A 14,281-nucleotide genomic window follows, 5' to 3' on the forward strand; every position below is an offset into this window, starting at 1 on the left:
GGGAACAATGTGAGGATGTGGGCGGTCATCCTCCACATATGGGGCATCGTCGTCCTCTGCGTCAATGTCTTCCCCAAGGCCATTCGCCATACACATGTTATGTAAAACAACACATGCCATAACGATTTGTGCCGCGAATTTCGGATTGTAATGGAGAGCCCTAGCCTTTAGCAAACACCGAAAGCGTTGCTTTTGACATCCATTACAACTTTCAATGGCACATCTAGCCTTAAAAAAAGCTGACATAAACCGAAATTCTGGGGTACCCTCTTCGGGCCCTATAATGGGGACCAATAACCATGGAGTTAATGGATAGCCACTATCTCCTACAAAAATAAACAAAAAATAAATAAATAAAATTATTAAAAATTGGGCTTTGTGACTTTAAACTAACCCAACTCAAAATTGAAAAAAAAAACAGTCACACCTCCCCATATAAAATTAAATTGGTTAAAATAATTTGGTCAATTAAATCCGCTCGCAATGAATATATTGGTTGGCACATACTAGCTCCCTATTATTACTTGTAATTTTGTGGATGGTCAGTTTTTAGTCATGTTAGAGATAAGCAATATAATTAATAATTACCAATTATCCAAGAATAATTTAATGACCCATTTAAGTATGACCGTTCCAAATGTCTTGAAACTTTTGTACTGCGGTAAATAAATGAGTCGTGCGTTGACCCCGCGAACTTGGCATTAGCCGCAAGAATGTTCAAATCATAGTCGCAGACTAATTGAACATTTAAGGAATGATAAGACTTCCGGTTCACATAAGAGCTCTCCGGAAAGTCGGGGTCATTATTCGGAGGTGGCACGATTGCAACGTGGGTGCAATCAATTACTCCGATAGTTCCGGGGAAATTGCACTCATCTTGAAACCTCATTTTGATGGCATGTTTCTCTACCTCCGTTACAGGAAATTTTATGTGCCTCGGTACTAGATGACGGTTTATAGCCCTAGTAACGTCTCTTAGACTTCGGCTTACGCTAGATTGGCTTACACCAAGAAAAATGTTTTGCCCAACATCTAACTGGTATGAACCCCTACCGTAAAACCTCAGTGCAATGAGAACCTAGAAAAACAACGTCGATTAATCGTAAATTATAATCCAATTGTGTGGAACTCGTGAGATTATTATACATTCATTAATGTAGATCATTAGCCCTCTATCAATAATTTTAATAGAAGCTAAACGAAACAACCTAATTTAATCTAGTAATTCCTAATAATTTATGCAATTGGTCAAGAATAGGTGGTTCTAACCAACCCAGCCCCGTTACAAAAATCATTACAATTGACAATTAAATCTGTGTTAATTAATGTAATTGCATCTAGCGAAATGATCCCTTAAATGTATGATAAATTTAACGTTTTCTTACCTTTAAATCTACTGGCAAAGCCGTCGATCTAATACCTAAAGCCATGTCCCGCGTTAACCTAAAATTTTGCCTGAACCGAAGATCATCTAACTCCCACGCTTGATTTAAGTCTCGAAAAACCCTTTGAACTCGTAAGTCGCGACGGCCAAGGCGATTACCACGTTCAAATCGCAAGCGATGAAGCTCGAGTTGAAAAAACAAAGCAGCCATACTAACAAAATATGAACCGCAGCCAAGGTGCCAACAAAGAGGTATGGGAAAAAAAACTAGAAATCTCCGGCGGAAGTTCCGCGAATCTAAGATTGATGGAGGGAAAAGAGGCGGTAAAAACTCCGAATGCCCGATTCGGCCGTCTCTTACGGCCGCCGAATGATTCGGAGAGGTTATCACCGTATGATTAGGATAAGGTGCTTACAGAATACATTTATTTTCATTCGGAGAAATTGACTCCGAATGAAAAGATTCGGATCGAAATTCCTCCAAAAGGACCTTAGAGAATAGCCTCCCTGATCCAATAAACCTCGACAGGCGGGCCACCGTAATGATAGGCCCATCACTATTGACGCACACAAAATGTGACCTTCTATTTTAATTTAAAAATGTAACTAACTTGTCCAAGGAAACTGTGTGGGAATTGTTGATTGGCTATTGCCAGACACTGTGTGGCAGCAGTGCAGAGGCTATTCCCACACACTCCCTAAAAGGTATTCGTCTGTGGTAAGTTAGTTAAAAACCATTTTGAAATCACCTAACCCAACCTTATCCTAACCTGTGTCTAAACCGACCCTAATTGGAGATTAAAGATTGGGATTTTTGAGATTTCAAAGTAGTTTTTTACCAACTTGAAGCGGACGGATATTTTTTTAACTAATTAAGTTTTTCAATTCCCTGTGCTCTAATTAGTCAGGTAAGACTGTTAATTATTTCAAGTAAATAAGTAATCATAAAGGTTAACCTCAATTTTAAAAGTGCTAAGAAATAATTGAGTTTATTTATAAATGATGGAACAAAGTGCGTGCATTTTAGAATTTTTATTCCTGTTCTCTTCAAGAGGAACTAATTATGTAACGAGTTTGTAAAACATTTATTGACTAATTAAAAATTAAGGAACTAATCATGTTTGGCACTCCCAAGTTACTTTCCTTGGGTGCAGTAACAACTTTGAAAGACATTGTAATTAAAAATTAAGGAACTAAGCATTTTTTACACTCCCAGGTTTCTTCGTTTGGTTCAGTTAAAACCTTTTGGCATTTCCAATGAAACCATTTTTGGCATGTGTCGCATGAAATCATGTTTAATTTTGTTGTAATTATTTTACATGTATTGCAGGACCATAATTTCTTCTTTATTTCTAATACTTCATTTATAACCCGCCAAGCATCGTCGTCCAAAAAAGTCCTTATTTCTTGTATTATCTCATTGGTTAGGGTTATATCAATTATGGCATCCGGAACATTTTCAGGCTTGGTTTCAATGTCTTTTTCCTCAAGAATGACTTCTTTTTGACTAGAGACCGAAATAATTCTTTTGAAATAAATCCCTGAATGAATCGGTGAGCCAATAGAGTTATCCGGCTAGTTGGATTTCTTGATTTCATTTTTAGTTGAATCACAAACTGGAACATCAGCTTCAGGTACACCATTGGTTTCTTGGACGGAGGTTGTAGGATTATTTGAAAGGCTGGGGGTTTTTTATCACAGTTTCGTATAGTTTTCACGGCATCTTTGGTACAATCGCTTCTCAAGGAGTTTTCTAGATCAATTTTTTCAAACCACGTTGGTTTTGCATATTTTACTCGTTGATTGGGTTTTTACCTCTCCGTGTGACGTAGTCCAGGAGAGGTTCTGTAACGGCCGTGTCTGTCTGTGTGTGTGTGTGTGTGTGTGTGTGTGGGTCTGTCTGTCCGTTGTTACACCCACGTGACCGCGTTCGCAGTTTGCGTATCGGAGCAAACGTGTTCGCCTTTTCCGAACTGCTTTCACAGTCACGGAAATGGCTCCTCTACTTGAGTTCTCACACCACCATCTTCTGGTCTTTGTCCATCCCACACGGACACCAGTCTGTTCTTACTGGCTTCTAATTACCACCATCTTCTGTTCTTTGTCAATCCCACATTGACACCAGTCTGCACTTACACTGGCTTCTAACACCACCATCCACTGGTCTTCCGTCTATTCCACATAGACACCAATCTGTATCATTGGCTTCTACTCCATTATCATCGTTTTGTTTTAGGATATACGCGGCGATCAGCTAGGGTTACGAGAAACGTCTAGCCTCCCTAAGGTGGGATCGGCCACCAAAGGTTTTCGCAATTGCGCTTTTTCCTTACTATTATAATGGAAACGAATCGTATATATACCCCAAATTTGAAAAAAGCGGCCAAGAGGGGTACCCTTCACTTTAAACGTCAATATTAGCAAAGTTTGAGAAGATAATAGGTATAACTTTATTTTAAACGATAATCTATTATTAATGTAAATTATTGAAGATTAAAATAATTAAAAATAATTATATTTATTTAAATATTAAAGATAAACCTCTCGTGCAAAGAGAGAGATTATCATTGCCTCTTATATCTACCAAGGCCCGTGCATGCGATATATTTCCTTCATTGCCTCATATCTATCAAGGCCCGTGCATTGTGATATATTTCATTCATTGCCTCCTATATCTATCAAGGCCCGTGCATTGCAATATATTTTTTCAAAACAACAACAAAAATGGGAAGCTCCTCTCAGAAACATAATAATTTCTTTTCTCTGTATATGAAATGAAAATATGGATAATATTGCGCTCCTTTAATGGTATGAATCCTTTCCTGTCTATTAATATTTTATGTAGGAGTAATACGTTTTTAGCGAAGTCTAGAGAGGATAAACATAAGCGAGATTGTTTTGGGAAAAAAATACTGCTTCCACTAATGGGTTTACACTCCTTGTTACTGTTGTATAGAGTAATCATGATAAAAGCTTAAAAAATTACGAGAGGACAGACCTTTTTTATCCTCTTGTTTTATTCTTAATAAGAATATAAAACATTTATTTTGTATCAAAAAATATTTTTTGGTGCTAAGATTGCTTTAAAGAAATCCAAACGGTTAGGCATTGTTAAAAAAGACAAATGATATTTTTCAAATCAAATGAGATAACGCCCACCTAGTTGAAAATTGCCCTTTTTTATCCGCGGGAGTCATTCTTAATGAGAATTTCGATGCTAGTAGGTTGTCAATTAAACTACCGGTATATTATTGTTGTTGGAAATTGGATATTAAGTCAAATTAAGTGGTTGTAAAGAGCCAGCAGGTTTTTGCCATTTCTTTTTGTGAGTATTTGATTTTTGTATGTAAAATAGAGGAAGATAATGTTGAGAGTAAGGATGAAATGCGGAAGCGCAAAGCGCGGGAAAGGATGAGGGCAAAAAGGTCGACGTTTTCATTGGATACTTAAGGCTATATAATCTTCTCGACACGGAGAGGTAATATTTTGGTTTTCCCAACTTGTTTATTCTTTGTTGAGAAAATCCTTTTTTGTGTTTCAATGTTTTTATTGCTTGAACCGTTATTTTTCATTTCAAAATGACTAGATATTTCCGTGTAGCCTTTGAGCTCAAGGATGTTAGCAGCATTATTAATGTGCTGCTTCGCAGTCATTAACGCATCCAGGTTCTTGCATTTTTTTTTATTTGCTCACATAGCGCCATTGTTTTAGAGATGAGGCTGTCTTTCACTGAATCAATATTGTCTTCGTTTTTGGTAGTTAAAAGTTTTAGGATGTAGTCTTTTTCAGGCTGTTCAGAATCAGTGACCTTGTTTTCAGAATCTTCATTACGTTCCAACTCTATTCTTAGTGTTTCAGAAGCTGCGATACCTTTAGTTGAATCTCTTTCTTAACCAGGAGTTACAATTTCTTCCGTTGTTATTTTTTGAATAGAGTCTGCGTATTTTTGGAATGTGATTTTTAAGTGTATGTGTTTGCAAATGTTAGTTCCGACAAGCGCGTCTGGGAATTGCACGTATAGTCATGAAGACAAATATCACATGTATGGCATCTAACTTGAGATTGGTTTTGGCATGGTGTTTGTTTTTTACTTTGTACATTATTCCTTCTGATGCAGTGGTGTCATCCTTTAAACACTTTTCACTGACAACCTTCCATGTGGAGTTTGATGAGGCGGTGACTAGATCAATGGGCAGTTGCATTGCTGTTTTGTGGCGCTTGACTATTTGGGTGCTTTTCCATGTCTATTTTCCCTTTTCCTGCTTTATGAGCCTTTTTATGGCCAAATCTCGAACAAATTGAAAAAGAATCACCATACATTTGTCTAGCCTTTTCCCTTGTTTCCCCTTCAGGTATCCATTTCCATATTTTAATGATTTGTGGAAGGATTCTACGTACATATTGGTATTTATTCCACTTCCAGCTCGAAAACATTTCGCCCATTCTTTTTTCACTGGAACCCATTCCGTTGCAAAATAATGCCCAAAATCAGTGGTATATTCATTTTCCTTCATTCTCTCCATAGTTTTTGAAGCAGATGTTCAAATTTTTCATCTTCTGGCTCTTCCAAAATAAGGCAAAGACCTTTATATAGTGCAGAAGCCACATCCTTGTCTCTAATTTTATGTAAGTTTTTTTGCCAATCATGGTGGACGTGCCAATGGCATAGACGTTTTTGCGATTCCCCGCCAAAAACCTCGTTCCAGGCATTGAAATACTGCGATGCTTTGTCACTCATAATTACTTTTGGTTGAATAATGCCAGCTTCTTTCTTCAATAACTTAAAAAATAAAGTTAAAGCCGTGATAGTTTCTCGATTGCAGATTAACCAAGCCACTGGGATACCTTCAAGAAAATCGTCAATAACCAAAACCGTTATCAAGTTAAAATCGTAACTTTTGGTCCCGTGGGTAGCATCCAAGCAAATAACATTGTTCCCAAATTTTTGCACCATATGCTTTTGGAAATCCGTCATAATAGCGAGAGCAAAATCATTTTTTTCTAAAGTGCATCTTCAGGGAACGCGATTGTTTCTTCTCCCTGTCTTTTATACAAAAAGATGCTTCTTTCTTCTTTTAAATTTTCCAAAAATAAGCATCAACGCTAAGCTTATCATTGGCATGTTTCGAGACCTTTTCTATTCCGAAACTGTTTGTGATATTCAAAATATCACGTTGAGTACATAAGTGTTTTCGCTCCAAGGTATTTTGTTTCCCAGAAAAAATATTTCTTCTTACACGCTGTGGCTCTATTCCTTGGGGCAGTTGGCCTGCAATAGCGATTTTATCTGGTAAAAGAATTCGAAGATGAGAGAGCTCATTTTCGTGGCCATAGTGTTGATGACACATTGTAACCGAGACTGATTCAAAGTCATTGAAACGGCGCACTATCAAACTCGAGGTGCAGTTAAATCCAATTTTCCCAGATCCTTGAGACTTTAATGATCTTTTGCCAGTTCCTAAACTTTGAAATTCTCCTGTTCTGCTGCAATAGTAGTAGGTGGTTTTCCCACTCGAGGTAGAATTCACTTTATCTTCAACATAGAAAGCTTTTGTTGACCTTTCATATTCATTTTTCCAGTCTTGAAAATCTATTTAAAAAAAATTTAAGATAATATACTAAGATTGGTTAATTTAATCTTTCAACTTGTTTCAAATTTCAGCTTGATCAAACATGGAAATTAGACTCTGTTAGGTTAGGTTTACACAAGTAATAAATATATAATAAGATGTGAAATAAATGAATTTAGGGTATGTTTAGAAATTTTGATAAACTGCATTGCCTAAATGAAATTAGGGTTGGTTTTACAACTCTTAACAATCATATTTAAAGTTTTGAACTCACATACATATTACTCATATGAACCTAACCTAATACATTCTAATTAATAATTACTTAAATATTTCAAATCTGTGAAAATAGTTTTAAATTTTTAAATCTGTCTCGCAAAGGTTTTAGAAATAAAATGTATTTACCAGAATAGCTCTTGAATTTCTTTTCTTCACTTTTAATGTGAATTTTGTGGGAAATTCGCAAATGTTCTTTAAAATCTTCACTATATTTTGCTGTAAAAGTACAGTCACCTTCTTTACATATGAAGTTACCAGGCTTTATATCTTTTTCATTTGGAAGAGGAAGTGAACAAGATTTTCTGTGAGTGTAAAACCATGACTTGGTTCGAAATTCTTTTTTACAGCCACAAACTTTGTAGAACTCTTTCTTTCGTGAGCTTTCAGCCATTTGTATCGAAAATTAAAATTAACTCTTAAATACAGCCATAAATTAACAATACTGTTACTGCCTTAGAGGCTGAGTCAGATAGCCTACTGATGTCTTGCGCGGGAATAACTTAAACAAGGGAAAAAGGCACGTGGTAACAGAAAAAGGTAAACAAACCATAGGTCCCGCCTCTATCGAAGTATAACTCCCATTGGTCTAAGTGAGTGACGTCATACAGGACCCTGTCGGGCTACTATCCGCTCGTTATTTAATAACGCGAAACAGTAAGGAAAACAATCCTAAGCCTTTGTCGATTATCATGAAAAAAAATTGTTATTCAAAATACTTACGTTTGTCTCGCTTCGGTGATGTTAAAACAAATAAATTAAACTAAAAAAAGGGTAGGATTTTACTTTACTTAACTAACTCAACCAACACTTGATTCTGACTAATTAGGCCACGGGGAGTTCGGAAAACATAGTGAAAAAATTCTAAACCCGCCGCAAGTTGGTCCAAAAAATTTTTGAAAATTTTAAAATTGCATGTATTTACCGCTATAGACTAAACGCACTATGCACTCAATCTTTGATAATATGCCGGGGGGGGGAGGGCAACTATAAGAACTTCAAGGACTCGCGACGGAAGTATAGCTATGGAATTTTTAAGACCTACTGAATTTAACAAAACCATCCATTTTTGGTTCTGGGATCGAAACATAATCTGTGTAAAATTCCAAAATATTGCGTAAAGAAAAATTTAGAAATGCCAAAAATAAGGAAAAGGAGAACATAGGCGAGAAATGGCGAAAATTACATTAGCGATATTTTAGTTTCTAAAACAAGCATTAAAACTTTTGGGAAGTATTTAAAAGTAAAACAATATTTTGAGAAAAAAGGCACTAATTGGTTTTTAAGTAACTAGGCCTAATCGCAAACAGAAATTTTGGAAAAGGTGGTAAATTAGCTAATAAGTAACCAAACCGAACCCTAAATAATAATATTTGAAAAAGTGGATTTTAATTGAGAAAACAATTAGGAATAGGGCGCATTATATTTGAGTTGTAAATGAAGTAATCATCAAAACTTTGGAAAAGGCTGACTTTAGTTGAGAAATATTTCAGAAAAGGCTGCATTCTATTTGGGTTGTAAATGAAGTAATCATGAAGTTTTTGGAGCAGGCTTCAAATAATTTGGGATTCAAATGAACGCAAAGGCAAAATTATGGAAAATTGCGCGAATTATTTGGAAGTAAATGGTAATATTTGTAAAAGGCGTCATATTTTACAGCAATATTTTGGAAAAGGCGTCATATTTTACAGCAATATTTTGGAAAAGGCGTCATATTTTACAGCAATATTTTGGAAAATGCGTCATATTTTACAGCAATATTTTGAAAAGGCGGCAAATTTTACAGAAATATTTTGGAAAAGGCATCATATTTTACAGCAATATTTTGGAAAAGGCGTCAAATTTTACAACAATATTTTGGAAAAGGTGTCAAATTATACAGCAATATTTCGGAAAAGGCGTCAAATTTTACAACAATATTTTGGAAAAGGCGTCATATTTTACAGCAATATTTTGGAAAAGGCGTCAAATTTTACAGCAATATTTTGGAAAATGCGTCAAATTTTAGAGCAATATTTTGGAAAAGCGTCATATTTTACAGAAATATTTTGGAAAAGGCGTCAAATTTTACAGCAATATTTAGGAAAAGGCGTCAAATTTTACAGCAATATCATAAAAAAATTTTCCGTGAGAAACGAAGTGTGGCCTCCACCAAGTGGTGTTTCTCGGGTAATACATTACGGCATAGCCATAAATATATTTGGAATTTCTAATTGTATTTAGTTCTTCTCTGGTAATTTGAAACCCTTTACATAATATCGCTGTTTGTGTTTAGATATTTCAAAAAGAATAAGACGCCTTTTGCAAAATTTTGCTGTAAAATATGACGCCTTTTCCAAAACATTGCTGTAAAATATGACGCCTTTTTCAAAATATTGCTGTAAAATATGACGCCTTTTCCAAAATATTGCTGTAAAATATGACACCTTTTCCAAAATATTGCTGTAAAATTTGACGCCTTTTCCAATATATTGCTGAAAAATCGCCTTTTCTATAATATTATTGATGTAAAATATGACGGCTTTTCCAAAATATTGTGGGTTATCTTCATTTACTTCCCTAATAATGTTACGCCTTTTCCAAAATATTGTTGTTTATCTTCATTTATTTCCCAAATAATGTTACGTTTTTTCCAAAATATTGTGGTTTATCTTCATTTACTTCCCAAATAATGTTACGCCTTTTCCAAAATATTATTGTTTATCTTTATTTACTTCCGAAATAATTTACGCAATTTAGCAAAATATTATTGTTTATCTTCATTTACTTACGAAATAATCTACGCAATTTAGCAAAATATCGTTGTTTATTTTTAAAATTTGAGCTTGCTTCAAATATTTTTCTACTGTGGTATGAGAATTGTAAATGTTTCAGCGGGTGTTTAAAATTTCATAGCTATTTTTCCGTAGAGTGTGCTCCCTGATTTCCGTCGCGAGTCCTTGTTATTATATTTAACCCCCGGGTAATTTTTCAAGATCGAGGGCAGAATGCGTTTAGGCGCGTAGCAGTCTTAATGGCGGTAAGTACATGCAATTTTCAAATTTTTAAAAACTTTTTTGACCAATTTGCGGCGGGTTTAGAATTTTTTCACTATTTTTTCCGAACTCCCCGTGGTCTAATTAATCAGAATCAAGTGTTTGGTTGGGTTAGTTAAGTAAAGTAAAATCCTACCTACACTTAACCATCTTAAGGAACCCCATTATGTAAGCTCTTAAGATAAGCATTTGACCGCGGGTATAAACAAGTTGGGAAACCAAAATAAACCTCTCCGAGCCGAGACGAATTTACTTTCCAAACACAGGTCCGCCAGCCAATGAGACAAACCGGAAATACATAGTTCTAATCGGCGAGATATTGCCATGATCATTAGTAAAGTTTAAAGCGTTTAATAATTTCCTGCGTATCCTCCCCCGAATTCCGCTCCTTACAAAATTGCGCGGTACAATCATTTTAAAAGTCAAGTATTTCTTAAAAGCAATCTAAAAAATCTATTTAATGTTTAAGATGGAAAGTGCTTCCTGTGGGCCATTTTGGCGCGTCTACACCCGGCTAAAGAGAATGGAAATAGATGTTCAAAATATTTACCGTATGAATTCGAGTTAGATTGCAGCGACATCGAGTTTCCCTTTGAACTTAACGTGTTAAAACTACGTAAATTTGAGAGAAAAAGTAACTTGTCAATAAACATTTTCGCTTGAGAAAAGGGTGTATTCCCCCGCTATGTTAGCGAAAATCACGTAGAAGAATCACGTCAAATTGACCTCCTTTTACTTTGTAAGGGAGAAAAAAAGCACTTTTGCCTAATTAATAGTATTAGTAGGCTTTTATCGAACTTTACTAATCATAAAGCTAAAGTGTGGTATTGTCGGTATTGTTTACATCGGTTCTCCGGACCCAACGCGGAGAGAAACCACCGCGAAAACGTTCCAAATTGCGGAATTCACGAGCCCCAGAAAATTAAAATGCCGCATGGAAAACCGATTTTATCTTTCGATAAATTTGAGTGAATGTGCAGAGTTTCACACGTTATTTATTGCGATTTCGAATCTATATTGAGAAAACACGAAACGGCAGCTCCGAACGAAACTCATCATCAACCACCAAAGTTTCTGAACATATTGCATGCGGTTTTAGTTACGTTGTTATCGGGCCCGATGGTAATAATTATTATGATTTTGCTAAAGACGGTTTCTAAACACAGTAAAAATTGTAGGTTCACCTAGAAAACCGGTTACATATAGAGGGTTGGATGCGGCTAAAGTATTTATTGAAAGACTCCTGGTGGAGGAGGAGATTATTCTAAACGAAATACGTAGTATTGTATCTATGGATTTATCGTCTGAAGACTTGGAGGTGTGTAAGAAAGCTACACATTGTTACATATGTAGACACGCAGTTTCTCGGGAAGACCCCGGCGTGAAAGATCATTGCCATTTTTCAGGTGAATATTAATATATTTAAAATGCGTTAATTCAATAAATTTTACATATAATTAAATCATTAGGAGAGTTCCGGGGTGTCGCCCACCAATCCTGTAATTTGAAAATGCGTACGACTAAATGGATCCCCGTCGTCTCACATAATTGCTCCAAGTAATAAATATTTTCCTTGTTAGAAAGATGACATAAATATACAGGGTGTATCTGAAATGGACGTAGGAGCGAAAGTATTTGGGTTCCTGGGGCCAATATAAGGCGAAACTGTGGTGTGACATTTTGTCGTACGCCAACCCATTTGCAAGTTACTTGAACCTCACACTTGCTAGTTTGCATAAATCACAGCATGTTGACTTCGTCTAAAACAGTAGGAATAAAGTTCAAGATAGGATGATTATTTCAAAATAGTGGTTGCCAGCTAAAACAAAAAAAGCCTCATAGCCATAGATTTTATAGTCAATTGTTAAGGAGTAGAAAGTTGTACAGTTGGTGACTCATAAAGAACATCAATGTAAAACAACATGTTACGATTTAGTGTGTTGAAACAACTGACCGATACTAACGGTAAACTGACACCGATAAGTAGCGCAAACTAATAAGGAACACCTACGTTTTGCTTCATTCTTCAAACAATCGAAAGGTTGCATTTAGTTTAAAGATTAGGTTAATGTTGCAACTTATCGAAATCGGTATTCGTGAATAAATGTTGTTAGTGGGCGAATGTTTGGGATGGGATGTTGGGCAACGCCTGTTAAAACTGAGCAGTAAAATGCATAATTTGTAAAATTTAATCCTTATAAAATCAACAAATAATGAAGAAACCTAAATGTTGAAAATTTATTTGTTATGGTTCTAAGTGACCAAAAAAGGGAATATTCCATTCTCCAAAAAATTACAGTGAGGGAGTAATGGCGTATTTTTTGGGCCTCACCCGAAACTTCACCCGTAACAAATTAGGTACGCTATGTTGAATAGCGTACTTAGGAGTGGGCTTCATGAAACCTAACATTCCTTCTCAAGGTCACACACTACAAACTTGTTCGAGAAAGGGTTGGAAGGCTCGTGATTGGCCTACACTGATCACGAGGTACTACCAAAAGTAATAGCAGAGAAAAATTTTAAGAAGAAATTTTCGTTCTTATTCTATGAAAATTGCCAATAAAAACGGTAAAAAAGGTTCTGCTTTTAAAGGTTCAGAGTGTTTTAAATTGCTAAATTGTTAAAAATTGCTAATTTAATGGAAACAAGACGTCGCCGGATATGTAGTCTTGCACACAAAACAAAATGAACGCTTTTGCAACCTTTCGATTGTTTGAATAATGAAGGAAAAGTCGGTGTTCCTTATTAGACTGCGCTACTTATCGCTGTCAGTTTCCCGTTAGTATCGGTTAGTTGTTTCAACAAACTTATCGTAACATGTTGTTTTACAATGATGTTCGTTATGAGTCACCAGATGTACAAATTTCTACTTCTTAAAAATTGGCTATGGCTATGAGGCTTTTTTGTTTAAGCTGGCAACCACAAATTTGCAAAAATCATCCTATCTTGAACCTAATTCCTACTGTTTTAGACGAAGTCAGCATGCTGTGATTTATGCAAAGTAGCAAGTGTTAGGTTCAAGTAACTTCCAAATGGGTTGACGTACGACAAAATGTCATACCACAGTTTCGCCTTATATTGGCCCCAGGAACCTAAGTACTTCCGCTCCTACGTACATTTCAGATACTCCCTGTATAATATTTAATTCATAGATATGATAGTCACTTAATCATTCAAAAACTGGGGTTGCAGAAGGATGAAAAGTTATTCTGTATTCCATCCAATACCGAAACGTACATTTCTTTCGGTATTGGAAAGCTACATTTCATCGACTCTCTGCGGTTTCTACCCGCTTCGCTCGAAAACTTAGTACCCAACATAGCGCAGGAAGGGGCTGATAAATTCCCCCGGCTACGTGAGTTTTATACTCCGGGACAAGTAGAGCTCATCCGGAGAAAATTATCATATCCATACGAATATATCGACTCGATTAAAAAGTTTTATGAATGTCAAATTCCTCCCAAAGAAGCGTATTTTAGCGCTTTAACTGGTGAAGGCATATCGGACGAAAGTTATGAGCATGCTAAATCTGTATGGAGAGGTTTTAACATTAAAAATCTCGGTAAGTTTTATTATTAATTAATATTAATTTAATATATTAAATTCTATTAAAACATGTAATTAGGCGAACTTCTTGACCTTTACGTTCAAATCGATACGCTTCAACTCGCTACGGTCTTTGAAAAATTCCGTGATATGTGCATGCAATATTACGGTATTGACTGTGCCCATTCATACACCGGACCTGGTAATATTTAAAACTTTAATGTAGTTTTCATTTTTATCGAAATATTTCCGCGCAGGGTTCGCGTGGCAAGCAGCGCTCAAAATGACGGACGTAAAATTAGAGTTGATTTTAGACCCTGACATTCATTTGTTCCTTGAACGGGGTATAAGAGGTGGGGTATCGATGATCTCCAATAGACACGCCATAGCGAATAATAAACACCTCGAAAAGTACGATTCTACCAAACCTAGCAATTACATTATGTATCTGGATTTAAATAATTTATATG

The sequence above is a fragment of the Phalangium opilio genome, unplaced genomic scaffold, assembly GCF_054372755.1.
Source record: "Phalangium opilio isolate 3A_F unplaced genomic scaffold, DU_Popi_V2 ptg000077l_1, whole genome shotgun sequence".
NCBI classification, from domain to species: Eukaryota; Metazoa; Arthropoda; class Arachnida; order Opiliones; family Phalangiidae; genus Phalangium; species Phalangium opilio.